This window comes from Haemaphysalis longicornis, unplaced genomic scaffold (assembly GCF_048455015.1).
Source record: "Haemaphysalis longicornis isolate Haplotype H1 unplaced genomic scaffold, Haemaphysalis longicornis Haplotype H1 scaffold_3, whole genome shotgun sequence".
Taxonomy (NCBI): Eukaryota; Metazoa; Arthropoda; class Arachnida; order Ixodida; family Ixodidae; genus Haemaphysalis; species Haemaphysalis longicornis.
This window is the reverse complement of record NW_027526335.1, coordinates 153,762,504-153,788,944: the sequence shown is the minus strand read 5'-3', so window position 1 is coordinate 153,788,944 and position 26,441 is coordinate 153,762,504. Positions and strand designations below refer to the sequence as shown.

The 26,441-nt window shown below is 46.4% G+C and overlaps 3 non-coding genes across 3 annotated transcripts; all 3 read right to left on the bottom strand.

Moving 5' to 3' along the window:
* Positions 1-1,402: 1,402 nt before the first annotated feature.
* Trnav-aac (transfer RNA valine (anticodon AAC)) lies at positions 1,403-1,475 on the bottom strand. Its single transcript has one exon. It is a non-coding gene; the product is annotated as a tRNA-Val (tRNA).
* An 18,058-nt stretch (positions 1,476-19,533) lies between these two features.
* On the bottom strand, positions 19,534-19,606 carry Trnav-aac (transfer RNA valine (anticodon AAC)). The gene has a single exon. It is a non-coding gene; the product is annotated as a tRNA-Val (tRNA).
* Positions 19,607-21,568: 1,962 nt separating this feature from the next.
* Positions 21,569-21,641, bottom strand: Trnav-aac (transfer RNA valine (anticodon AAC)). The gene has a single exon. It is a non-coding gene; the product is annotated as a tRNA-Val (tRNA).
* Positions 21,642-26,441: the final 4,800 nt, after the last annotated feature.

Genomic DNA, 26,441 nt, shown 5'->3' with positions numbered 1-26,441 from the left:
TGTGACAGAAAAATCAACGAAGGCTTTTTTTGTTTCCTTATATGTGTAATAAAAATTGGAGCTGAAGTGAGCTCCTACGTAACAGTAGGAACCTCCTCCGGAATTTAAACTTAAGTCTCTGAGTCCCTCACTTCAATGTGGGCGTTGATAGCGCGGCTTAGCCATTTTCCTTTTGTGAGGGGCGGCATCCACGAAATCCTAGGTTAGGTGGGGCAGAAATCTGAAAATGGTTTTCGGATATTTGTATAAGTAACGCTTGCAAGCAAAAACCAACTGGATGCATTAACTGGAAGAATAGTAATTGATAAATCAGTTAAAACACGTAGTTTGCTCCAAACCTTTCTACGGTCCATTTGTGGTGTCAGGGAATAAAAACATTGTAAAACTGCTGTTAATAGTTCATGCGGGCTACCTACAACAGGAAGAACTAACTCAATGTGTTAATAGGCCTGCGATATTTTTCAAACAATCTTTTCACTTTCCCTCTCCTGGCGGGGTTTGTAAAAAATAAAATTTATTTATTTATTTTTTACAATACTGCCAGTCTCCGCTGAGACCATAGCAGGTGGGGACAATGTACAGATACAAATTGAAGAACAGTCATCACGCCGACTATATTCACCTATATTCAGCTCCTGCACCATTATAAGAATGTATTGTTGAAATTATACCCACCTAGTAATCGCAGTTTCTCCTGGACGATTATACGAGCGGTTAGGCCTCTTCACCCGGTTGAGGGTACAATGTCGAACAATCTCTGTGGCTTTTTAGCGGGGTCTGAGGGCAAAATCGTTAAACTTCTTTTATAGAAGTTCAAGGAGCTTTAAAATCATTAGGACCTGTTAGGCCTTAACAGCAAAACTACTTTCAAACAGTTGTGAGATTCCAGCATATCAGCAAAAACCAGTTCAATTTCTTAACGAACGAGCACGAGAATCACAAATTTGCAAGAAACAGTGTCCGCCTTTGTCTCCATTAGGGGTGGAATGTCCGCAAATACCGCGTTAGTAAGCCCGTAGGCTATGATAGAGGTGGACACCCGAAATTTCAAGTTTCTAGGCCCAGCAGTTTTGGCTGCGTGTTGATGAATCAGTCGGTCAGTTGGTCTGTCCATCGTAACTCTTTATAGATATATATTGGTATTGACGAGACAGGTAGGCGAAGAAATTTAGAAGAAACAGCATTTTTTGTCAGTGAAAGAACGGAAGGATTCACTGCAATGCCGTGAAACTCATAAACCTTTCTTCCGGAAACTGAAAACTGCCTACTGGAGTTATATTCGAGTGAAAAGCGCTATTTCATGAAGTAACTTCAACAGTCCGGCAGCCATTTCCCGCCTGGCGGTGCAGCCCTGGTCGCCAAAGCACTGTTTAAAACTTCATCCGCCACGAAAAAGAAAATGTGTGCCTGCCAGGGATCGAACCTGGGACCTTCCGCGTGTTAGGCGGATGTGATAACCACTACACCACAAGCACAACTGGCGGGCTGTTTTAAAAAAACGCATTTATCGATATAAGTTTCCGCACTGACCTACTTTTGCAACCGGTCGCAAGTTTCCAGACGTCGTTGCGGCGGCCCGTCCCGGCAATTGTTCCCGGAGCACGTAAGATCCCTTGAGGAGCCTAACCTTCTGGGAAGTGATGATGCGTTTGCGTTGACGAAAGACAACAGAAGGGGGGCTCAGTTGAGTTACACCTTACAGAGACCTCTTAATGTGTGCCGAAGAATAAGGTACAAGTTCATGACCGGAATGAACTAGCGTGGAACATGCAACAGCTTGCGCATGTGTACTGAGTTAGCAGCCATATATGTACAACGCACTTGTCGCTGAAGTAAACACGACAATTTAGTGTACAAGAAACGGACATTTATATTTACTAAGGCAAATTTTGCTACCGCAAAGTAATTCTTGCAAAAGGCGGTACTATCAAGCAAGCTTTGAAAAAAAACTTGTGGTGCAAATGCCTCGCTGTCACATGGGAACTGATATCCTCCAAAACGGTACCTTGTTGGGTTCGCTGGTGGTAAGATTCAAAGGAAGGAACAGTGCACATTTTGACGATGGATGGACAGAAATACACACCACAAGCGCTGACTATCAAGTGGTCGCTTTTACTGATCAACTGAAGTTGGAAAAAATAAATAGCCCACTTACAGGGAAAGGTACAACAAGCACGTACAGGAAAGAGAGGAGAAGATTGCCTAAACTATCAAACCATTATCATTATCATAATGGCTTGACAGGTTGGGCAATCTGGGACAAGTTGGGCAAGCAGAAAGGACGAGTGCTGAGTAAATGGGATGTGTTTGTTGTCTCTAGAGCTTGTGTTTGCCGTCTTTCTGTCGTCCCTGTTGAATCGCGCTCTAAGTTTGACCAACTTTAACAACAGTGTGTTCTGCTTTAGTGCTGTTTTTCCTTCCAAGACGAAATACCAGTGCCTCCAAAGCCGAGGGATGCAGTTTCTTGAAGAGGGACTGAGTGCGAACCATATGCTAAGTTTTCCCTGTTATATCTATATTACTTGTATCTGTTCAAAAATGTGGATTCGTCCACTCTATTGCCCTGGAAAGCTGACAATTATACCAAGAACCACGGCACGTTGCTTCCCTTGCATAGGTGACGCGTTTGGTTGTGAAAGGTAGGACAACGGAAAGGATGTGTGTATAGCAATATCAATCATATCGTGTTTTGCTGATTCGATTTTGCTAATTTCGCGCGTAATATTTTAAAACAACGGAAGGTGCCTTTTATTTTTTTTTTCATTAGAAATACAGTTTAAAAAAATTGCTGCGTTTGATGACCCGATGTACACCTCTGCCCTGAGGCGCAGCTTAAGTTGCCAGTAGGCAGGGTAATTTAAACCACTAGGAGATATTCAACGTGCGTCGAACTCTCGACACATTTACGTTCTCGTTTTCCGTCTACATTAGAAAACGGCCGCGGGGGACGGTGATCTAACCCTCATCCTTATTGTCAACAACGAACTACTTAAGCGCTGAGTAACTTCTTCAGGTCGCACTTGTCAAGTATTTACACTTTCCAGGTGTGCGAACATTTAAAATAAATTATGAAATGAAAGACGTTTGCTGATTTCAGGTGTGGGCCTCCGCCGTTGCGCAGTGTGTGAACATTTAAAATACGGCCATCGTCCCGCCTTGAAGGCGGCCCCTTTTGAGGAACAAGCATGGGGCTACAGAATATATGTGCGATCAAAGCGGCCCCTTTACTTTCTGCCGGGCATGTTCACACGGTGCTCTGGCAGGTTATCGTCCACTTTTGGCTGTTGTTGTCATCAACCTGATGCGCGAATCTGAACACCGCTCTATAGTTTTCTTCGGCGCCTTGCCTAACATCCGCAGGAAGCACTCAAAATGCAATCGGAAGTTGAATATCACGCAATTTATTCCGAAATCCGGCGAAGGCCCCTTCCTTCTCATTCGGAACAACGTTCCACAAAAACGGGAACCTACCTCGCTTTCGGCCACGTCTGCAACGTAACTACGCAGACTGGAGAGTTTCCCGTGCGCCTCAAAGTTCAATGGTAGATTTATCGCGTTAAGCCTGCAAAAAAAGAGTTGTTATTGCCACAATGCGTGGGATGTCGTAATCATCACCACTCTCTTCTAGTGGACGTCATCACTGCTATGAGCTTGATTCTGCTCTTGATGCGTGAGTGGGGAGGAGGGGTCGGTCCTTATAGTAACTAATGGGAAGAGCATGAAAAAAAGCGGCATCGTCATCCTTCCGTAGTAGGATGTAGCCTCGTTATGCGCAACCTAGGCTCATAAGAAATGGAATCATGACCCTCAGTCTATTTCACACGTCAGTGAACAGCAGTATACCACCCCTCTCTCCCACATAATGAGTGGTGACATGATTCAACTTGTCATGAGCAAAGCGTAGCTGAAGACAATGCAACTCATGGGGTCTATGAGGAGCGGTGTCAGTTGGATGCCCCTGGTGAGAAACTGGGAATTCTCCTTCCCTTCTCTCTCTAGTGTGAACGGCGTAGAGGTATTGAAACTGGATAGCCCAATGACAAGGGACTGCGTATAAGCGCACTCTTAATATCTGTAGTCACTTGGCATAAATATGCGCCATTTGCATGGAACGTCCGAAAGGCTGGTCATAATTATGAATATTTAATCCATTGGCGTAAGAAATGCATGCCATCCTTAGTTGAGAAGTACTTCACGAGGGAAAACACGAGTTTTGCAGGGTTTCTTTTTTCTTTTTTGACTAAAAGCTTCGCTGGAGCAGATTATAATTTCGCTGGCACTACGTGGCGTACCTGCGTTGAGTCAAGCGGCGTGAAAATGGGCTCCAACACCTGCCTGATTTTAACGACATACTGAGGTGCTATGCCTTTTAACACAACGTGGGAACACCTCTGAAACCAGCAGGGCTTATTCGAAGGGGAACGGTTTCCTAGCGCCTTTGTGCCTCGTTGAATGTTGTGCAAATCTTAATCTCCCTCCGATTTTATTTACTGAATGTTTCCTGAATTTCAGTTTCTTTTTCGCACAAGCGCGTGCACTTCCTGCAAGATGAAGGAAGACGACGACGAGGAAGCAATCATCGGTTCTTGCTCTTTAAAGTTCGGGTGGTTCTCAACAATGCGAAGTGACCTTCACCGAGCTGCGCTTCAAGATTCGAAGGCTTAATTTCTATCTGTTCAGATCAGGAATTTCACCTACGGAACTATGCGTGCGGTACCAGGTCCCGGAAACAATCGAACATTTTTTTCTCGACTGCCGCCGTTTCTCAATAGCTAGACAACTGCTTTTGAAGGACCCAAATGAGCGTTTGGGGCTGACTTTTCGGATTCCACTTACACTATCTACTGACTGGTGCATCAAATTTGGGGTTTGCAAAAAGGGATATATCTATATAATTGCATTTAAAATTTTCTTTCTGCTTCAGGTCGTCTGAATTGCTGAAGGGTGCTAATTACTGGGTAATCCGGGTTTTATTGATAACTTCGTTTCCTTTTACGGGCTCTTTCCGGAAATAATTCAGTATTTTGAGACCCTCACGTATTTCACCAACCGATTTAGCCCTGGTCAGTCCTCCCTTGTGGGCACGTGCCAAAATCTTTGAGGACGTCATCATCTCCAGCTTTCCCGAACGCAGCGCTAAGCCTCGCTTGATTCTCATTCGCGCCACCCACGTTCTTCCCGACGAGCCACCTTCAACTGAAAGACAACGCGAAAGGGAAGTCCGCAAAGGACAACCATGACAACGTTACCCCGAGCATTAACGTCACAGAACTCACGGTCGCGACGACTTCGAACGGACATGCCGTAAGGCGGTCAAAGCATCGCAAAAAGTGAGTCTGGTTCAGAAGTTTCCGACGATGTCACATGATCTGAATTCAGCTTTATAGTGTCCTGCTTCCTATACACACAGTATGTTTGAAATCGTAAAACATCAGAAAGGGAGCAGGCCCAGAATCTCTCACCCCGCTAGTGTAACTACGCAAATTGTGGGAATTGCGGGTATCTTTTTTAAGGAAAGTATGATGCCTTCTGGCGAGCGTGGGTTTGCCTTTCAGTCCGCTCTTTATTACGTGAGTGGAGTGAAAAGGCCGGATTGTGACCCCTGTTAAAGGGAGACTATCCCGGTTTGATACTTTTACTCGATTGCATGCTGAGTGCCGTGAAGGTCTAAGCGATGATGTAGCTCCTCATGGGACCCCACTCGCGTCCCATGCTACAAGCCACTGTCATAAAACTACAAAAAGGTCCTGGTACATTATTGGTTTTGCCACTTTACTTCGGTCCAAAGGGAATCTGGTAGCAGGCAACAGAGTCTTGTGGCTCCAAACACGCACGCAGGAAATTATGTCATTCAGTTGACTGAGAATCGAGAAACGTCTGGATCGACTCTACCGTTATTCAGTTCAGTGTACACTCCTTGTTTCATTCTTGCATGAGAACAGTATGAATTGATTATGGGGTGCAACACGGCGAAGCTACAGCCGATGCTACAGCAATCGAGGTTGCCGTAGTGGAGGGCTCCGGCTTAATTCGATCTCCTGGCGATCATTAATATCAATCTAAATATCGACACACGAGGCATTGGAACACTATCATGTTCCTATGCTCAGTCTGGACAGTAGTGTGTCCTCTGCGCTCAGTTTCTGCCGTATACTTCTTACTGCAGTCTTCCCACAGTGTCTATTGGTGAGAGGTACTTTTAACCAGCAGACGACACGAATGGCCGAGTTTCCTGTGATTGAAGAGAAACGGAGCACCATCCCAATCCTCATGGCAGTGAAGCGTAGGTCATCCCCGTTCGGTAAAAAGAAGTTAGTGAGAATTACATTGCCGTAACAGACGTAGGCATAACAGACTCAATATTTTTACATGGAAGCACAATTTTAGATTTAGCTGCGAAATCGAGGCACCAGTAATGTAGCGCGCAACGAAGCAACCCACACAACCTGTATCTCAAAATAGTGGCCGTTATTGTTGGCGGAAGCAGGTTTTCAGTTTGGTATTTACAAAAATCAGCCTTCCAGAGACAACGCAAGTTGGCCGTCGAAGAGGACGGTCTCACGCACTACGCCGCGAGGCAGTATTTCATTTGTCGCCGTTAGGTACATAAAACGAATGGGGTAAGTATTTATATTTCTTCTGGGTAATTGGCTCACTGATTGGCCGAAAGTGGAGGTAGCACTCTTATGATTGCCTCTTAAGATAGTGTTATGCATCCTACGATAGTGTGTGCCTCACCTAGTATCAGTAGACACCGCCATTTTCGTTTATTAGCATTGCCCGCGTTACCCTCATGGTGTATCATCTTCGTCGAGGAGTATTAAGATTTCATTCCAATTGCACATAAAAAACCCGAGGGAATTGAGGAAATGGAGCAGTGTTTCAGCGCACATTGTCCCTCACTCTCCTTGTTTCCTTTACTCTCTCTGGCATCCACTGACTTCACTTCTCTATGTGTCGCAGAGCAATAAATAAAATAAAGATCACTTGGTCTACTGATTGCAGTAATCAAACGGAGCTGCAATAACTCAAATACTTGAAGAATGTTAGGAATATCCCTCGACCGTCCCGCCATCCCATATATGTGAGAAATAATGCTACATACCTTCAACAATTTAAAGACACGTCTGAGTGAAGTTTATTGTTTTAGCAGTTAAGGTGACCAAAATATAAAAAACTCTTTGAGCTCCTAACGGGAAAAACTGTTGATTAATTGCGGAAAACGAGCACCTTCACTGAATCGTCATAAATGTACTGCGCCATCTTATTATTCCGTCTACTATATGCGTACACGAATTTATTGTTCCGTCATTCACAGAAATGTCGACGCTAAGGTCTTCACCCTCTTAGCTATGCAATGCTCCCTCAGTAAACTTTACAGGGGCTTTGTGATGTTCACCCCGTTGAAACATGTGACTTTCTGCTTGTAGGGATCCTGAAACACGCTTTTAACAGGGTAAATGAACATCCGATATTGTGAGAATCAAAACCAAAGACCACTCAGCCGAAAATCACTTGTTTTGCAGACACCAGAAAACTAACAGTGACACGTACGGTATTTTTGCATTGCTGCCATTTTTTCGGACCTGTAAGATGCAAATACGTATGACCAAGCAGATATCGCCTTCGTTAGTACCTATTTTAAAGAGGTTACGGCAACGCCCAAGCGCCGTGTTTGCGTCGCCTGATGTCAGTACACACCCCCATTTTCGTTTATTAGTATTCCCCGCGTTACTCTCATGGTCTATCATGTTCACCAAAGAGTATTCTTCAGTTGTCATGCAACCTGTCGCAAGACAATGTTACCACCTTCGAAAAGGATTCGTGTTTGCTGCTGTCTTCAGCAGCTATTTCGAGGGTTGGTAGCGCAAGTACAAACGTCTCACCGAATAGTGCTAGTACAACATCAGTTTCAGCAAGCGCTTTTTTCAAACTAGCAACCCTTCTTGACAGTGGCAGAACCTGCTGAAAGGACAGCAGTATTCGTTTCTTACTTTGGATGCCCGCAAAACCCTTTAGAATACTATGCATTGGCTCTGCTGATCGATACCTCAACTGCGGCATTCACATTGGAATGCAATAAAGAGGGCTTCCACGATTCACCAGCGAGCCTGGGTGTGCTTAGCCATTACAATTTTTGACAAAATGCTTGCTTTATGAGGCCGAAATTACCGAGGTGTGCGAGCACCCGCTTCAGTAATTTAATAACTTAGTTGCGCACCTTTGATGGCAGCCCCATCTCCACCAGCTTTATTGAAACATGAAGCATCTTACATACTTATAGTAGACCAGGAGTTTCCTCCTCCGCAGCTAACACGCCGTAAGCTTTGTAACATTCGATACGATGCCGGAGAGGGGAAAAAATGAAAAGAAACCAGCGCCGTTTGAATATGTCTCAGCTCTGTTAATGCTATCGCAATATAAGTCCTGGAGAAGAAGATTGAACGATACTAAGTGGGGCCATATGTGATATATAACCTCCCGGAATGGTGGCGACAAATGGATGGGTGAACACTTTAGTTTACGCTTTAGTCCCCGTGCGAAAGTAGGCGGTAGAAAGCGCTGTTGACGTAATTGTTTCTTCTATTTAGGACAGTTCGCTTTAAATGGCGACACAAAGGCAGGTTTCTAATTTTGCGTTATTCTGCGTGTGTGCAGAATTGCACGCAGGTGCAGCGCACCTCCAGTGACAGTGACAGACTCGTCGACATCCCCGCCCACGGCCACCATCGATTACGCCACTTTTCCGGACGAGGCCGAGCAGCCGAGAACATCCAAGGACAGTGGACCCCCGGAATAGCTAGCTGTTCCCTTTCTGTCCGGCGTCTCCTCCCCCTCAACTGAAGACATCAAATCAGCCCTCGAGAATTCAGCCCCCGCATTCAGTGATCCGGAAGCAGTTCCACAAACATTGTCTTCCAAGTGGCTTCGCAGGAAAAGTTCTGAGTATCGTCCCTCCGTGGGAGCTCATTTGGGTGCGCCTGTGCCGACGTCATTCAAAATTACGACAGCACCACCGGAAAAAAGCGAACGCACCAGAGAGGACCACAACGCATCAAGACACAACAGTAAAACTCTGAACCACGTCTCCCTCGTCCAGTCCCCTCCCGCAGCTGCGAAGGGTGAAAAGAGAGTGGCTGCCGCTTCGGCTCCATCCGTCATTGCTGGCCCCCTAGGGAGCAGGGCAACCACGACCACGTTCCGACAAGGGTCAGGAGGCACACAAGCATTCCCAGAACCTTTTTCGGCTGAAACCCGGGGGCGCACTCCCTGGCATCAGGCACTTCTACTTGCATGCGCCCAGCTCCCGCTCGGCGCGCTCAATTTCCACTGGCTCGCCACATCACTGCTCGCGGTCTCTGTCGACCGCTGGTGCCGGCAGCCTTCATAAATGGGCAACGCTCCCGCAGATGAGTGGAAGAAGAGCGCCATTCCACTGCGCAGCAATGACCGCTACGGACAGTGCACCATCTACCCAGAGGTTGTGGGGCAATCTCCGAAAGCAGTAGTCGTTGAGGCCACGGTGACGGTCCGTCGTCTGGAAGAGACAGACTGCCTCGATTGGGACTACGATCTGGAGCCGGGAGTAAAAACCATGACCAGCGAATGGAACCTCGTTTGCGGCCGCGCCATTCTTGTCTCGGTCAGTGTAGTCTACAACAGCATCGGGAGTATGGTCGCAACACCCTTTGTTGGTGTTGCGACAGAACAGAAACTGATCTTTTTCTGTTCTGCATCATACAGAGCAAACGCCCGTATTTTGCAAAGCAGAAAAAGATTCCATTTCAAGTGAAATGAAGAGAGCATCCGTATACTGAGGGACAGAGCGCACTTCCGTAAAATTACGGGTATTTTCTTTGTTCTGCAACAAATGGAACACGGCTCTGTTTTATTACCGCCACCTGGTCCCTAGTTTGTCCGTAAAATTATGGATTGTTTTTACGGTGTACCTTTCTTGGGAAGCCGTGACCAATATAGGCAGCGGCACCCCATGAAGGAAAACACATCGTGGAAGAAGTACAAGCACAAACAATCTAAACACAAGTGGCCAAACAGGCCATTGGGGCATTTCTCGTACACCTCATCGCCGACTGCTGTACACTGTAAAAACAATCCTTAATTTTACGGACAAATTACGGACCAGATGGCCGTAATAAAACAGAGCCGTGTTCCGTTTGATGCAGAACAAAGAAAACACCCGTAATTTAACGGAAGTGCGCTCCGTCCCTCAGTATACGGACGCTCTCTCCGTTACACGTCAAACGGAATCTTTTCCTGCTATGCAAAATACATCTGTTTATTCATAACTGCAAGAAATATATTGTCGTTTCAATCGTCGGGAATTGATCGAAAAGCGAAAATTGCGCCCCGACAACATTCGTGGCGTAATGATTGCGGCTCTGCTTCGTTAGTGTCGAAAGTGTAGTAAACTTAGTGAGGACTATGAGGCCCATACCGCTCAAGACGAGCGCTGTATCTTGTCTTTACGACTCTCCGGCGACGTCTCTGCACCGGACCTGCAAACTGCACATGCGTGTGTGACCGGAACACTTGTAGAAAATATAAGGTCATTTGTGGGCAGAAGCAGAGTTCCGGAAGGTAATTTAGTTCTTAAGCAATCAATATCGGCCGAAGTATTTAGCCTAAAGCTTAAAACCAAAGCACAGCAAGCACTATTCATGCAGTGCGAAATCGTAGTCGCAGCCAGTCACACACATACTGGTGAGCGCTTTCTCGAAACAGCGAAGTTGATGGCGATCAACTATTGTGGGGCTTTGCGGAACCTTACTGCGCAAGCGCTAATTAAGAAATCGCATTTTATCAGCCAGGAAATCTGTAAGCCAGCTAGTAAACACCGATGTATGACACACGCAGGGTGGGCAACCATGTAGTATGCAGGTTGTTCGGCACGAGTGCGGCGTTCGTGCGTTGGTGCAGTGGTCTTGAGCGTCGTGCCGATTCGATGAAGGGCGCGGGTTCGATTCCTCGTCGAAGTATTTTAAATGCAGAGCATTTCTTTAACTCGCACTATCACCCGTCGTCCCTCGGCGTTGTCCGCTCTCAACAACAGGTGCGGGCGCGCAAGCGCGTGCTCCGGCGCTGAAAGAGGCGTTGCAGCAGCAGGTGCTACCTCCTCTCCCTCTACTGCGCGCGCTAAGGCAGCGGCAAAGCGTCAGCGTCGAGCGGCCGATCCCGAGCGTCGAGAACGAGAGGCCGCCGCCAGTCGTCAGCGTCGAGCTGCGGATCCATCGAATCGAGAGCGAGACACGGCTTCGAAACGTCAGCGGCGAGCGGCGGACCCCGCGTTACGAGAACGAGATGCCGCGGTCGGCCTTGTTGACGTAGTCCACGACGTACGCCGCGCACGCGTAGTGGTCGAGGATGATCTGCAGGTCCATGTCGGAGTCGAGAACCCTTCCGATCCACGGGTTGAACGCGTACACGCGCTTCTCGGCGGGGTCCTCGCGTGAAGCACGCACGGACGCAACGCGCCAGCCCGCAGAATCTCCGAGTACTCCTCCCCGGACCGCACGTCGAAGGCGCGCAGGAACTCGTCCAAGCTCGCAAACTCCCTGTGCTCCAACGCCTCGTGCATTTCCTCGTACTTGGCCTTCAAGCGCCATCGACGCACCCGTACGACAACAACAACTACAACTACCACAGCCAACTACCACAACCTACGCCACGTGACCACCCCCAATGCTCTGTATTTACTCGTGTCCCTCACGCGGGGGCATGCGACGGGGGCACATTTTTTTTTTCTTTTCTGATGGTTCTATCATTACGGAAAGACGTGCTTTTTGAAACGGACTGTTTGTTTTGTTACGGCCCTTCCGTACTGCGGAATGTCGGTTCTTAAAGTCCTTTTAGTTGTCTAAATTACGGAAATTTGTCCGGCAACATTTTACCAGCAGCTTTCTCCGTAAAATTGTCCATTTTTCTACAGTGTAGGAAAAAGTCACCTTTTTTTTTGTCCCGCGCCATCACACAGTTTTTTTCGCAGACCCATATTATGACATGCAACTCAGATCTTTCATTATATTGCCGGAACTAGGATTTCAATATTTAGCTCCTGTGGAAAGGAATCATGATCCACTCTTGATTCCGAATTCGCCTATATCATGAAGCTTGGATGAACACCGTTACAAATTACTGAAAAGGGCACGCTACCCTCCCTATAAAAGAAGCGGGTATTTTCCAGCAATACTTTATTGTCTGCTGAGCATATCGAGGCCAGCCGATTTTGTTCATTACAGGTATGTTTCTACCATGATCACAACTGTTGGGTATACCAGGCAGCCAAGGACTGGCCACATACATTAAAATCGTTCTCTGGTGTTACATTTACAGTGCTTGGTTCGAAGTATGGTGCACGGCCCCTGGATTAGAGCGCACGCAAGGTGCGGCCTGCCGCGTCTCGCGGGCTTCAAAGCGCAAGGGCGTGAGCGGCAGTTCTTATGTTACTCGCCGCTAGACTCTTTAGCGGCGCTAGCGTTCGTGGACGGGTTTCGGGACGGAGCGGGGTGATACCTTTGGGATAGCCCTTGCGACAACTGAAAGGGACAGCTAGCGCACGTGTTTTAAAAGACGCTGTAGTCTTTCCTGGGCTACCCAGCCGCGAAAAATGTCTGTCCGTATGTATGTATGTCTGTCAACCTGTCCCTCGATTTATCCGCCCGGCCAGAAGTTAAAATATTTCTTGAGTGTGGGACAGACTACATATTTTCTATCTAATATTTCTAAAGAAGTGTTTCATATTCGTGAACATTACTAAGAAAAGATAATATTCAACAAAACATTAAGGCTACCCCTCAGCTTAAATTGTCTGAAAACATCTCCCACCCACAGCGTCATAAACCGCGTTGCACTTCAACAGCCGAAAGTTGATTAGTTACAGCTGAAGAGGCATTTGTTGCGAGTTTATTCCTCCGAAATTTCGAAAATGTCACCCTTTCTCGGGAAACGCGTTGCCGACAAACAGTAGAGCGAAGAATATTTGCTGGCGACAGATTATACTGTTGAGTACGGGGAGACTTCTATTGCAAAAAAAAATGTTTGGTGGGCAGAATGCGAGCCTCATAAAACGGGGACACGAGACAGGATCGTGGAAAAAGGATTTGAAAAGACAGACGTTTGGCTATGCCTGTCTTTTGAAACTACTCTTATTGGCTCATGTCTTGACGCGCATAGGGATTTGGGTCGCTTCCTTTTTTCAGGCACGACACTGAGTTTAAACACGCTACTGAAAACTTGCGGTTGTATATAAAGAAAATAAATAGACCGTGCGTTGTTCTAGGTACAGTGCGTACGGTTTTTTGTAAACTTAGTACTGGCTGCTTCACAATTGGTTTTGGAAGAACGGGTGAAATGACCAAGCCGGACAAGAAACTAGCGACCTTCAGTCAGGTTAGCTTTTTAGCAAGCAGCTTTCGCCTCCGAGCTTCGGTTTGATTCGCATAATCATGTCATTGCATATCCACTTTTGTATTAGTAATCAGGAACAAAGTGGTCATATCACTAATGAATGGTTACGCGTAAAGATTATTTCCCGGCTTCCCACTTTACTACTCCTCTGAAAGCATTCCGCAGGAGCACTATTAAAATTCCCTCGCTATTACAACTTCAACACAATGCTTCCTGGGCATATTAAAATCTATGCTAAAAAGAAACCTAATTGATCGCGCCATTCTAGAGAAGTATGACTGTGGTAAGCGGTTGCAGGGCCGCGCATTTCCAGTAGTGTTAATCCGCATTATTGTTTTCCACAAGATACGATAGAAAACGTTGAGAGAGAGAAATAATGTAATTTTTTTCATGCGGCAATGGTCTTATTATCATTTTGTGGAAGGGCAACTTTTCTGGAAGGGAAACGACAAGGACCCAAGCCTCCGCGGACGCATGAACCAGGACCATAAGAACCAATCACGTGGTGTGAGGCCTTCGATACCTTTAACTTCTTGTCCCGGAGAAAAGTGCACCGCAAAAAATATTTGTCGAACGTGAATCCCAGATACAATATTAAATTTCTACAACTTTGGTACATCAAATGTATGCTTTTGGGGATATTTTTTGATTTTCAGTCACAACAGCCAACTTTTCCGATGATATCTCCGTGCATTGCAGGACTGTACTCTCACTTCCTACCTGGCCACAAAGTGATTATCATGAAGGCTACTTTGCAATAATTTTCGTATGCTGCGTGGACTTGCGTACTTCTTCCCACATTGTTCAAAGCCTCCGTGAGAAATAAGCGTCTTGAAGTGATGGAGCGTGGCTTCCCAAAAAGATTGGCTCTCCCGGCTAGATACAGCCATATTTGGATTATTAAAATCGTTGCTCGTCGGACATGGCTATCACGTCCGGCCGCAGTAGTTTTTCCGAGTTACGAATATTTACTGCCAAGTTTATATTAGGTTCAAATTCATTTCATTGCGCTCGATGTGTAATACAGGTATGAATGAGGTCCTGAAGTTTACTGTCGGGGGCACCTATTCGCATAATTCAAGGCCATGTAATAAAAAAGCGTACCAAGCAGTGTAAAAGCTTTTGAACATCGTAAGTTTATTATGCTATGCCAAAACCAAAACAGGAATCAAGAGCCGTGCAATGAAACTTCGTTGAGTGCAAACGCATTAAAATGTTGAGCAGAAATCCCGTTTGTGTGGGATTCGGGGGGCGGCGTGGCTTCGTTGACTGGGCATATGAACAGTGTAGAAAAGGCTGTTCAATTTACAATGAAAGCCAGAGTAGACCAAAAAATGAAACCCTGTTCACCCAGTGTGAAATCGGCTTAAACTTCAACAGGTGCTCGCCCATGAAAGGCAGCGCCGTCGCCGCGCAAATTGTACGGTTCGCGCAAGGCAATCGGCTGTTCAATTTCAGAGGAGGGAAGATTCCTTCACTCTTCTCACCTAGCAGGAAGGGGAGGAAGCCGCCCTTGCGAGACCACTGCGCCCTCTATCAGTGGGTATAGAATCCAGAGTGGCGGCTGTTCCCAAACTCACGGATAAAGGTCGCCATCGGGCCAGGAAGCACGCACCCATCCCTGCGTGACGCACGACCTTCAGCAGACGAACGAAAAGGCTCGACCTACAGCAACTCGTCTGTTAACACTTCTTTTTCCCGCAGTCAAAAGATCTCACGGCAAGCGGCTATCCCTGGCTATTCGTGAATGCGGTGGAACGCCCTTTGTCTTAATCTGTCCTTCAATTTATCTGCGTCCGAAGTAAACGTGCAGTGATAAATTACGGCACCGGCACAAGCGTGATGTACTTCCTCTGACTGCATGCCCAAATAAGACGTTAATTTGGCACACGCACTCGAGTGCAGGCTGAGAGGCACGCGCTCGTGAGTGGCAAGGACAGGCTTCCGACAGATTGTTTCAAGAGATGGTACTTTCAATGCAAGGACAGGAAGTGTCTCATGAGGCAGAACAAACAAACAAACAAACAAACCTGTTATGCTGGAAAGCGCAGCGAATGTTAGGTGACTAAACCCTTACCCGACACCTACACCACATGTTACACGCATTTTGATGTGCACAAAAGTACCAAGTGTCGCGTGCTTTGAAGGCGAAAGCATTATTCCTTCTCGTAATGATGTCTTCCTGCTACATTCCGTCTGGTATCCTTGATCGATAAATCGGGCGGCATAATTTTCTTTCTGTACGCAATCAGTACGGAGTTCCGAATCGTCCTTATACTGGTCGCGTGCAAACTCTAGGGTATAGGCGACTGACGGTCTCAATCGCCGTCTCAAGTCGACCACCGATCCGCCCCCAACCCATTTGAATGCGACATATCCACACTAAACCAGACTCCACACCTACTCGCTCCGGAGATTGGCCAATAAAGGCGACGTCAGTGCGATATTCCGCTTGGATATGGGTTCAGGACAGGCTTCTCCGGTGTGATAGAGAAAACTAACTAGACGTGCTGATATGACGTACCCGACACCAAGCCAATGTAAAGGATAAAAAACCCTCATATTTACGAAAGGAATGAGGCGATTGTATTGAAGAGACAATGAAACAGGAAAAAGAAACAAAGCACGGCTTTGCAAAACTGGCACAGCTTGGGCTCGAACCAAGGTCCTACACGTCAAAGGCCGGGGCTCTACCCGGACGCTACTGAAACCTAATAGCGACGGTACTTTTCGCAGTTACTCAAAACAGTGGAAGGAGTGTTCGAAGGGCAAGTTAACGGCAACGGCAAGTTATATGTTTACTTATTCAAAACACGTCAGCCGGATAAAGCGCCTTGTATCGTGAGCTACATTGGCCGAGGTTGGGCAGTTTCGCGTGGCTCCTGGAGAGCCGTGCTGCGCATGCGCGAGGAGCAGTGACGTCACATGTTGCACACCTGACGCGCAGGTGCCGCCGCCGCCGCGCGCTCCGCCTGTCTGCGCATTCTATAGAAGTGACGTCATAGCCGTGGCAGACGCACTGGCGCCGGCGCGTGCCCGGCTGTAAGTCTCCGTTGCGCAGTAGCCACGTCTAACGCTGCGCCGAACCATCGAGCCGTCTTTATGACAATGGAGAAGCAACCAGACGTTGAGCAAAAATAAATATACGTGTGTCACATAATGCGTATACCATGTGTGTGTCATTGAAGGAGCACTAAGCATTGTAATCAAGCTTATCCTATGATAATAAAGCTAAACTTAGACAGCCAGGAAAGCTAAGAATAACCAGCTGAAGTTTACCTCATGCTACGTATAACCTGGCATAGCCGAGCTAAGCCGCTGCTATTTTTTTTCTGGAGTTGAATGCCTTAGTGAGAGTATCGGGATTCTTTATGACCACCCCCGGAGCTGGTAATCTAGTCAAGCTGCTGTCTGTTTAGGTTGACACGCACCCATGTGTTGCCGCGCATCCTGTACTACAGCATGTATATACATACCTGCGCACAGCCGTAATATTGTGTCACTTAGTGAGATTCGGTCCCTAATAAAGAAAATTGGCTCCCAACGTTGTGTTGTAATTTGTTCATCGGTGCAGATCTATTCAAGATTAAGTGATTAAAACTGCTTCAAAATTTCTTCCCCTTTGCCTTGTGGTTTACTAAGCCAGTTTTTTTATGTGTGTGAACCTTTTTAATCTAGCGGCCACGAGTCCGCAAGCCCAAATAGTTCAAATGTGGTGACGTTCCCGCTACACATCGAGTACGTTGCAGTTGGTGAACATTGCACCTGCTTTTAATCTTTTATTTCGTTGCTACAAAGTGCCGCCTATACGAGTGCATTATATTGTGGCACCGATAAATCGCACAGCTCTTGAGCTGCCAGTGGTGTGATGAATGCCTCAATTTTTGTCTAAGGCACCCTTGCTGTTCGAAGTCTGTTCAGTACAAGACCTGAATTTTGGAAACGGTAGAAGGTATTGAATTTGCACGTCCCTATCTGGCTACTTGTTCGAAGTTGCATAAATAATATTGCATTCCGCAAACAAGCGCTCTATAAACGGTTTGTTCCCGAGCATGGATGGAGCGAGAGTTTGTGTGGCATCCGACGTTACTGAGGAACAAAAACTCAACAGAACCTCTTAGTGCCCCACACGCCTTAGGAAGGTGCGGAAGTGACGTTATTTCAAGGATGTCCTCACAGATTGTTTGATTTTTACAGTTACTGTGGCTACATCTATCTAAATGCTACTGCAATTTTTTGCACCGTCCAGACAGAGCTACAGGTGTGCACAAAATTAGCAGTGGAGAACACCAGTACGGATTATTTATTACATATTTCACGGTTTCAGCAAGTTTCTTCGGCGTTCTCGCTTAGGCTGGCCTCACCAGATGATCTTTAAAGAGAAGTGGCGGCAGGGAATGCGAGACGCAGCAGAGGAGAATGGATAAGAATAGTGGGCCTCGTAGACGTTTTGAAGTGGTGGAAACATTTTCGAAAAAGGCGATGTCGGCGTCTCTCCTGAGTATTCTTTTCTACTTCTTACGTATCAAAAGTAAAATGACCGAGGGCACGACTTAGTGTATGTATGTGAACTGGGTTTCTCCACCTGGCTGCAGTAGGAATATACCCAAGGTTACTAGATTAGCCTCGGTGAGCAGCTACTGGCGGCCATCCCAGCAAAGATACCGCACTAGCGCCGCTTCTCGTCTGCTGGCATGTTAACCTTTGCGATGTGCTATCCTTTCCTTTCAATAGTAATGCTCGTGGATGGCTTTATATTCCTTAGCAAGTCGGAGAGCTCTCCCAACATTCTGACTACGTTCACTCTTCTCTGCAGAACTTTGCCAAGGAGAGGTCCCCACGGTGGCTGCGCCTGTCGGAGCTCCCTTTCCGCACCCGCAGCCAGAGTTCCAGTGGATCACCCGCCAGCATGCCGACGTTCCTGCAATAATCCACCGCGACCCTTCAACACCGAAAAAACGCGAGAAGATGCCTTTCGTTGGAAACTCTTCCCTATCATCGTATTGCACGCGCCAACAAACTGTTGGAAGAGTGGCACTGTGGAAAATTTCCGGCGTCGCCCACCAACGTCGTGGAGCGGCCAGCTCCGGAGCGGGTCTCTTTAAGCGGTCACCCCGCGCCTAACATGCGATGATAATAGCGCTTATCGGTTCGACAGAGGCGACGTTCAATATAATTTGTGATTTTCTCGTTAATATTGCTCGTCAAAGTTCATTGTGGAGCTCCTGATATGCCGCTGGCTATAGCCGTGACCTTCACTTGTTTGTTCGCCTATGCTCGCCTTACAGGGGCTTTAAAGTGTTTTGAAGGTGGGGAATCTGCCTTATGGCACTAGTGAATACAAGACTATTGAAAACAGCATTGAGGTATCCGTTCTTTCTTGGAAGGCTACTGAATGCGAACGCAGGAGTGCTTTTAGCGGTTGCTGAAAAGATAGAGGAAGGGATTCGAGCGGTCGCGTAGATGGCGGAGGGTGCATACTAGTAGGATGTTCAAGGCTCGTACCTATATAGGAACGGGAATTCTAGGCTTCCACCGATATCTTCATCCACCTGTCATGACAGCGAAGACGACAACTGCAGTGCCGATGCAGTTGTGATTGTTCTCGCTGCTAAGTTATCAGAACCAACAAATAAAACTGTGGAGGTCATCTCCTTTATTTCTGTGGTCAATGCAGCTCGTCTCCGTAGATGACGAGGAACAGAACGGTATTTGCTTTTTGTCCTCCCGAAGAGTTTGCTCCCTGATTTACAATTTTATTTTGGTCACAGGAGTACTATATTAAAACGGTTGACCCATTAAGTCTCTCTCTCTCTCCTGCGGAGTACACATCATTATTTTTTGTCGGATTTTTTTATCGTGTTCTTATCATTGCTTTCCTTAAGTGAATGGCCGTTCTAAAGCCCTATGCAACCACCATTGTGGTCATACGCCCCAACATGAACATAACTAGCTCCAACACAGGGCAACGCACCGGTTTCCTGCCAAAGTACGGCGTAATATGACTGCAAAATTAAGGTAAATAGACAAGTCATGTGAACATAGATGTGCTGATGGAAGTTGAAAATAGATAGCTAAAAGGTGACACGACAAATCAAAAAGCTTTCGTGTGCCTGCCAGGGATCGAACCTGGGACCTTCCGCGTGTTAGGCGGATGTGATAACCACTACACCACAAGCACAGCTGCTCCTGTGAAGTGAACAGAAACACTGGCTGAATTGCTTTCCGCGTAGGCGACCGGTTGTGCGCGTCCTGGGCGTCGCAAGGCAACCCATTTACGACAACGCGATGTCTAGTGAATTTAGATGTCAACGTAAGCGTAGCCTAAGGCCTGCGATGTGTTCAAAGTAGCGGCCAGAGAGCTGTTGTAGCTAAACCGACGCTGTTCCTACGTTTCAGTGTGTTGCCTTTTCTGTTTTTCTTTCAATAAATGTGCGCTCTTTCTCCCTCTCTCCGTCTACATAAGCCTGGCACTTCTATGTTCTTAAACGGATTTCTAAATAATTACACTGTTTACTAATTACAAAGTTTACTAATCTTTTAAAGGTAATTGAGACTATATTGCAACTCCAGCGAGACAGTAGTTTTCATGATTTCTCAGAAAAGCCGTTGAGAGAGTTAGTCGGACCGATTAGATTCCTGAGTGCAGACCGAAACCTTAGTTACCTTGAGCGCACGGGAGCGTGAACATATCAGGCAATACAGAAGCACACAGGGCTGCAAGACAAACCATCCTAAGTAAACCCTTAGACATAAGCAGTCGAAACCTAAATTGACTTTTGAATTTTATGTAACAAAGGCTTAGTGCAGCTTGGTGTCCGAAGATTGTTGGGCTTCGGCGAGTATGGCTGCCCGACGCATGAGCTTATTTTTGAGATCCAGGTTGAGCAACCTAGCTCTGCTTCGCATTGGCCAAAGGAAGGTTGGTAGAGGGAAGGGGTCAGATATGCAGGCTCACATATGGTGTTGTATTGTAGCCCATTATCCGCAGTGCTGGCAGAGTGTTTTCAGATATAGTAAGGGGTAAATGTGATGAAGCATGGTTAAACAGGGAAAGATTCAGTTTGAAGCTGGCGCCAAAGGCCTTCCACTTACTTTAATAGGGTTGGGTGAGTGGGGTATTTGCGCGAGAGATGTGGCAACATAACGTGATGTCTCTGTACGTCATTAGGCTATCACGGGTTGATATGGCTGCATGGCAAGCAGTGCTGCCATCACAGGGTCGGGGTCCAGAGCTCGCGCTGCGGTTTGTGTCGCTTCACTTCCTCAAATACATGCGATGGCTTGGAAACAGATGAAATCTGCAGGGTAAATAGTGGCTTTTGATTATGACTTTGGTGGTACTGAGGAGAGACCTCGCCTCTCGAATAGATTACAACAGCATTTTTTAATCTGAGAATATGAATGGAGGAGTCGGTCTATGTCTTCGCCATGGCGGTGGCAAGACATGGCGGTGGCAATCGCCACCGCCATGTCTTCGCCACTTTAGGGTGACGGCCTTGGATGGCGAGGTCCGTGAGTGGGGGAGAATCGGATGAATGAATGACTGTGCTATGGCAAAAGCACTAACTTCAGGATACTCCGCAGTATGAAAATATAACCTGCATTGAACAATCAGGTATTTCTTCTCTTAATGCACCGTCTTGTTGCCCGCGTCTTTCAGAAAGGTATTGGGGGTGAGTGTTTTGAGGTGGGTGCCAAATAAGGAAGTGGTTTCTCGTCACGGTCTCGTTGAGTGATATTGGCTTGTAGGTAGGCAATGCGTAGGTTGTCTACGAGTACTCTGCCAACTGAATTGTGCGTCAGGCGGCCAAGCTGCCCCGTGCGATGTCCTCCCGTAAGCTCTGAGGCTCTAATGAATACGCCTGTGCTAGTCAGTGCGGCAGTGCAAGCTCCTAGAGTTATTTGTAGAACGGCTCAATCACCCTTCCTAATTAGGCAATCCACTTTTCTAGTTTGCGCTTCCTTAGGGCCTATGTAATCCTACTTATGAACAAAGCTATGCATCTCGAACATAGCAGTGGCTGCTAGTGAAAACAGAACGCTGTCGAGTGTACAAACCAGGCTCCATTTTCTTTGCTCCTCTTGTTTTCGGACGGGGGAAAATCACCAGTGCACTCTGCAAAAAAGAAAAAAACACACGTGTGCCTGCCAGGGATCGAACCTGGGACCTTCCGCGTGTTAGGCGGATGTGATAACCACTACACCACAAGCACCGCTGTCCGGGACCCTGCCAAAAGGCTCATTTATCCACCGAATGTTTCCGCGCTGACCTAGTTTTCTAACCTGTTGCGAGTTTCCAGTCGCCGCGGCGGCGGCACGTCCAGGCAATCGTGCTTGGAGCGCGTAATGTCGATCAAGAAAAGCTATAATGTGTTTTCGTTGTACAGAACAAAATATAAACGTGTGTTCAGCTGACCTCATTCTTGCAGACGCGCGTTTGTACTGTGCACAATGGAGTAGAAGTTCATGACGGGAGCGAGCAGGTGTGCAGCTAGTAACAGTTCATGCATATTTGTATAAACAATGAAATTTACCAACAAAAAAACTGGGTATAGCAGCAGCTTCGACATACAACATTTTTCAAACAAATTTCATCACAGCAGAAGTAAGGCATCCAAAAAAGCCACTTTCATCCAATTTTCGATTAAATCAAGGCAACTCAAGAAAATCTTAGTTGAACATGATGACGACCAGATCTGAACAGATTCGAACTGAGAAAGTACGAAAGAGAGCTTTCGCAATGATGATATCGGCAAGCTGGGCGCAAAGCCCAAGGACACATTGAAGCGCGTTCCAGAACCCTTTAATCGCACACATAAAGATGGTCTGTCGAAATGCAGTCTTTGCAGGTTGATCGTGCATCGTGAGCAGATTTGAACTGAGAAACTACAAAAGAGAGCTTTCGCGATCATAATATCGGCAAGCTTGGTGTGAAACACAAAGACACTTTGAAATGTGTTCCAGAACCCTTTAATCGCATACGTAAAGCTGGCCTGTTGAAGTGCCGTCTTTGCAGGTTGATCGTGCATCTTCCCGTAGTTCCGTAACGCGAAGTCTGACAGGTGATGCGCTCACGCTCAGCGAAGCCGCTAATCCTGGGTTTCGGTCAGGTTTGCCAGCGCTAATTACAATACAAATTTAAGCAGATAAACCAGGTGATATTAAACATAGTGAGTGATGTTTAGTACTACTAAAAATAGAGGTGAATGGCACAAAACTTTGTTGCTCGGAACTATGTGCTTTTGCTTAAATAGCTTGAATTTGTGACTCCTGAAAATTAGGCATTCACAATGTTCAGGCATAAAATGAGTCAAATAAGTTGTCTGCCCGGTACGATTTCGGAGGCGTAAGAACCGACTGTCACAGCTGTGAGACATCGAGTGGCCGTAGCTTTGGAACTCAGTAACTTGTCCGAAGTATTTGTGGTGATAGGGACTCAGTACAAGTAGGGGCGGCCATGTTTCTCATAGCTCAATTCCCTGTATTTTCAATACCACTTCTTTCTCTTTAAATCCCTCCCCCACTTCCCATGCGTAGGGTAGCCAACCGGACTGTAACTTGGCTAACCTCCCTGCTTTTCATGCACTGTATTATCCTTCCTTCGTTCATCCGTCGGAGAAAAACTGGTCATTTGCGGACTTTCGGTTACCATTTGCCAACGATAATATAATAAACGAGATCAAGTAAGATTATTTTAACAGGCTGTAGTAGGTAGTACTCCCGGCGTGCAGTGCGTTTGCTGCAATCAAGACGCGCGGGTACACTTTCGTCGGCTCGGGAAGCTCGGTGGCGACGGTAAAAGTGGTAAAAGCTGTGCCGGTAAGCTACCGTTCATGGTAAGTCGCGCGTATGCGCAGTCAACTCTCACAATCATGGTATACGGTAACGTAAACACGGTAACGGTATGCTAAACCTCTCTAATGCTACCAGAAATATTTGCGTAAACTCTAGCACCAAGTGACTCTAACACCAACTTCAAGAACATCCTTGATGTCACCGGGGTAACACATTACTTTTTACTTTAACTTTCAGATCCTAGGGTAGACGTGGCTGAGACTATGAAAGCCTATTTGGGTATTCTGAATCTCAACATAGAAATGTCGTGTAAATGTGTTACTGAACGTAAAGCTTCGGCACAGGCGCACAACACAAGAACGGGAAAATAAAGCTTAAGAACAAGTTGACAAATCGTTACATCGCAGTGTCGGGAATACCAGTACATTATTCGTTGGAGAAGCAGTAGCTTATCAGCGCACGAAGGTCTTAACGGTGAAAAAGGGCTACATATTTTCCCGCACTGCCATTTGTGGTGTCGCGAATTTTAATTGCGAGAATTACATTCACGGATATCATGTAGTGGCTTTTATGAAGGAAAAAGTTCAGGTATTATCCGCCCAAAGACAAGTAATGCACCCCATCCATCACATCCAGCAGCATTATCATCAGTTTATGACAGTGATAACTATAATCTGCTGAGCGCCTACCCTCGCTGTCAGCTCCGCGCGCCCTCAGTGTGTAATCAGTCGAAACACGCGCAAATAACCACAACGATTCCTTTGGCTGCGCTGGCAGGATTGCTATCCCAGCACCTCGTCGGCTTGGTCGTATTCTACAAAACAAAAATAAACGTGGGAGCCACAGCGATAGTTTAAATCACGTTCCTTCATTCTAAAGCAAGCATAGTGTGCGCCGAACAAAGCTCAAATAGCCAGAAGGGATGTGAGCATTAAGCTAAAAATAAGTTGTTATGCCTTTAACGCTTTTAGTTTTCTGCATTTGGGTTTACAAAACTCATGCAATTTTCCTCGACCGCGATAAAATAACAAACAGTTCTACGCGTTAGGTTGTGTTCGACTGTGTAAAATGCCTTTGTTTTGCTTCAAACGAATGCTCGAATAAGGTGATCGTTTTCCCGCATTCTCTCTGCAGTTCTCCATTTTTTAACATTAATGTTGAGTAGAAATGAATCTGACAAGAGTTGAGCAGTAGTATTTAGCGGTTATATATCCCAGATTGTATAGCTAGTAGGTAAACGAAAAATAGGTCATGTGGGCCGCATGTTTCTATATTAGGGTTGCTTCAGCTGAGAGTTCTGAGCTTTGTCTATGATTCGGGCGTTATTGAGTTTTCGTAGAAGGGGGTAAACTACCGAAATGGGTGCCTTTTTAGTATATTTACGTTCAACGCTATTCAGTACATGTGATGCCCCAAGTTTTACCTGCTTGAACTATTATAGTAATTGCGGAGCCCAATGTGGTCGAGCTTCCGATGTTTTATTGTGCATTGTGATTTACCCCCTAGATTACTTTACGAAACCACGCGAATTTGCACGATTACCATTTAAAGTTTTGTTCAACTAAGCAAGTTCACTTATGTGTTGGAAATGTTCCGCAGCAAGTTGAAGTGTGTCTTTGCTCCTTTAACCCTGCGTTCACACCGTTCAATGTTTTCCTGATATGAACAAGCTATTACAAGCTGCGCGCCTGGTCGTTCCAGCCATGAACTTCTACTCCATTGTTCACAGGACGTACACGGGCGGGTGTATGGGGAAAGGCAGCTGAGCAGACTTTTCTATTTTGTTCTGTACAAAGAAAAACTTTATCCCTTCCCCGAATCGATTTTATGCGTTCCGGCACAATCGACTGGACGTGCCTCGGCCACGCCGGCTGGAAACGCGCAACTGGTTTTCGAAGTAGGCCGGTGCGGAAAATTTGTTTTGATTAGTCCACCTTTTCAAAGTTGCCGCCCGAGTGGTGGACAATTTGTTTCTTCCATTAGTGTCTGGGGGTGCTGGGCTGATACATTTGTTTGTACACCCGCTTGTATCTCGGTTTTTCTTCTATAAGGTGATGCATCATCCACTTCTGCTCAACGTTATTCAACAGCGCATAAGTTTTCATTTACCGTTTTTGCTTGTCTCCACTGGTGAAGTCAGTACGAAGCCGCCAAGGGGGTTTTTAAAGGAGGTGGTTGACACCTTCATTTCCTTACTGCGAGGTTTTCCCTGCAATATCTGTTTACCCTTTCCAGGAAGGCTTTGACAAACACTTTATTAGATAGTCTGTTCCCAGTGCCGGTTTATCGCCAGCCTTACATTGGCCACCATAAGGGCAGTGTTTTGAAGCGGGTCACACGTATGTGTCTTCCTCCAAATGCAAAAACGTTTTTCTTTAAGCTGCATACATCAACACTCCCAGTGAAAACATGGTTGCACGAGAAAGGAATGTCTATTCCTTGGTCTGACAATTGCCGTTTATGCAATCAACCTGAAACCATTGATCATTGTTTTGTTTTGTGCCGGGATGCGGTGTTTTTCTGGGATGTGTTGCAACGAACTCTTAAAAAGGACATGGACATTACCCCTTATACAATTCGGTTCTTGCCTTTTAGAGATGTTACTGGAGTGCCCTATGATATGTTTGTTGTGATCGGATTGTATAGCTTGTGGAAGTGCCGCATGACGGACAGGCACGCGGAACCCCCTCGCCCAACGAAGTCCATTTTTCGGGAGCAAACTGCGTTGGTGCGGAGCATTTATGCGGCGCAAAGTGACCCACCAGAATGGCTGCATCTGTTGGACGCGTGCGTCTGCTTGCCAGAGTTTTAACGGACGGCTTATTTTAGCTGCAGTGATGTGCATCTTCTTGGATGACTCCTAACTTTTGTAGGCTGTATTAAGGGCAGTTTTCCATGCAGTAAAGAAAAAAAAATGGTGCTTGTGGTGTAGTGGTTATCACATCCGGAACGCGGAAGGTCCCAGGTTCGATCGCTGGCAGACGCATTTCTGTTTTTTATCTTTTGCTCTCAGCAGAAGGTTCGAACGGTGGTTTCGTGCCCAGGGTTGCAAAAATAATTAGTGCGGAGTCTACATCTTCCTTGAATAAATTTGGCTTTACACTTAAACCTATCCGTAGAGGGTAGTTTTCACTTTCAAAAAGGAGACTGAGCTAGAATTATGGCATTGCAGTGAATCATTTTTTCCTTGCACTGGCAAACAATGCTTTTTTTTTTTA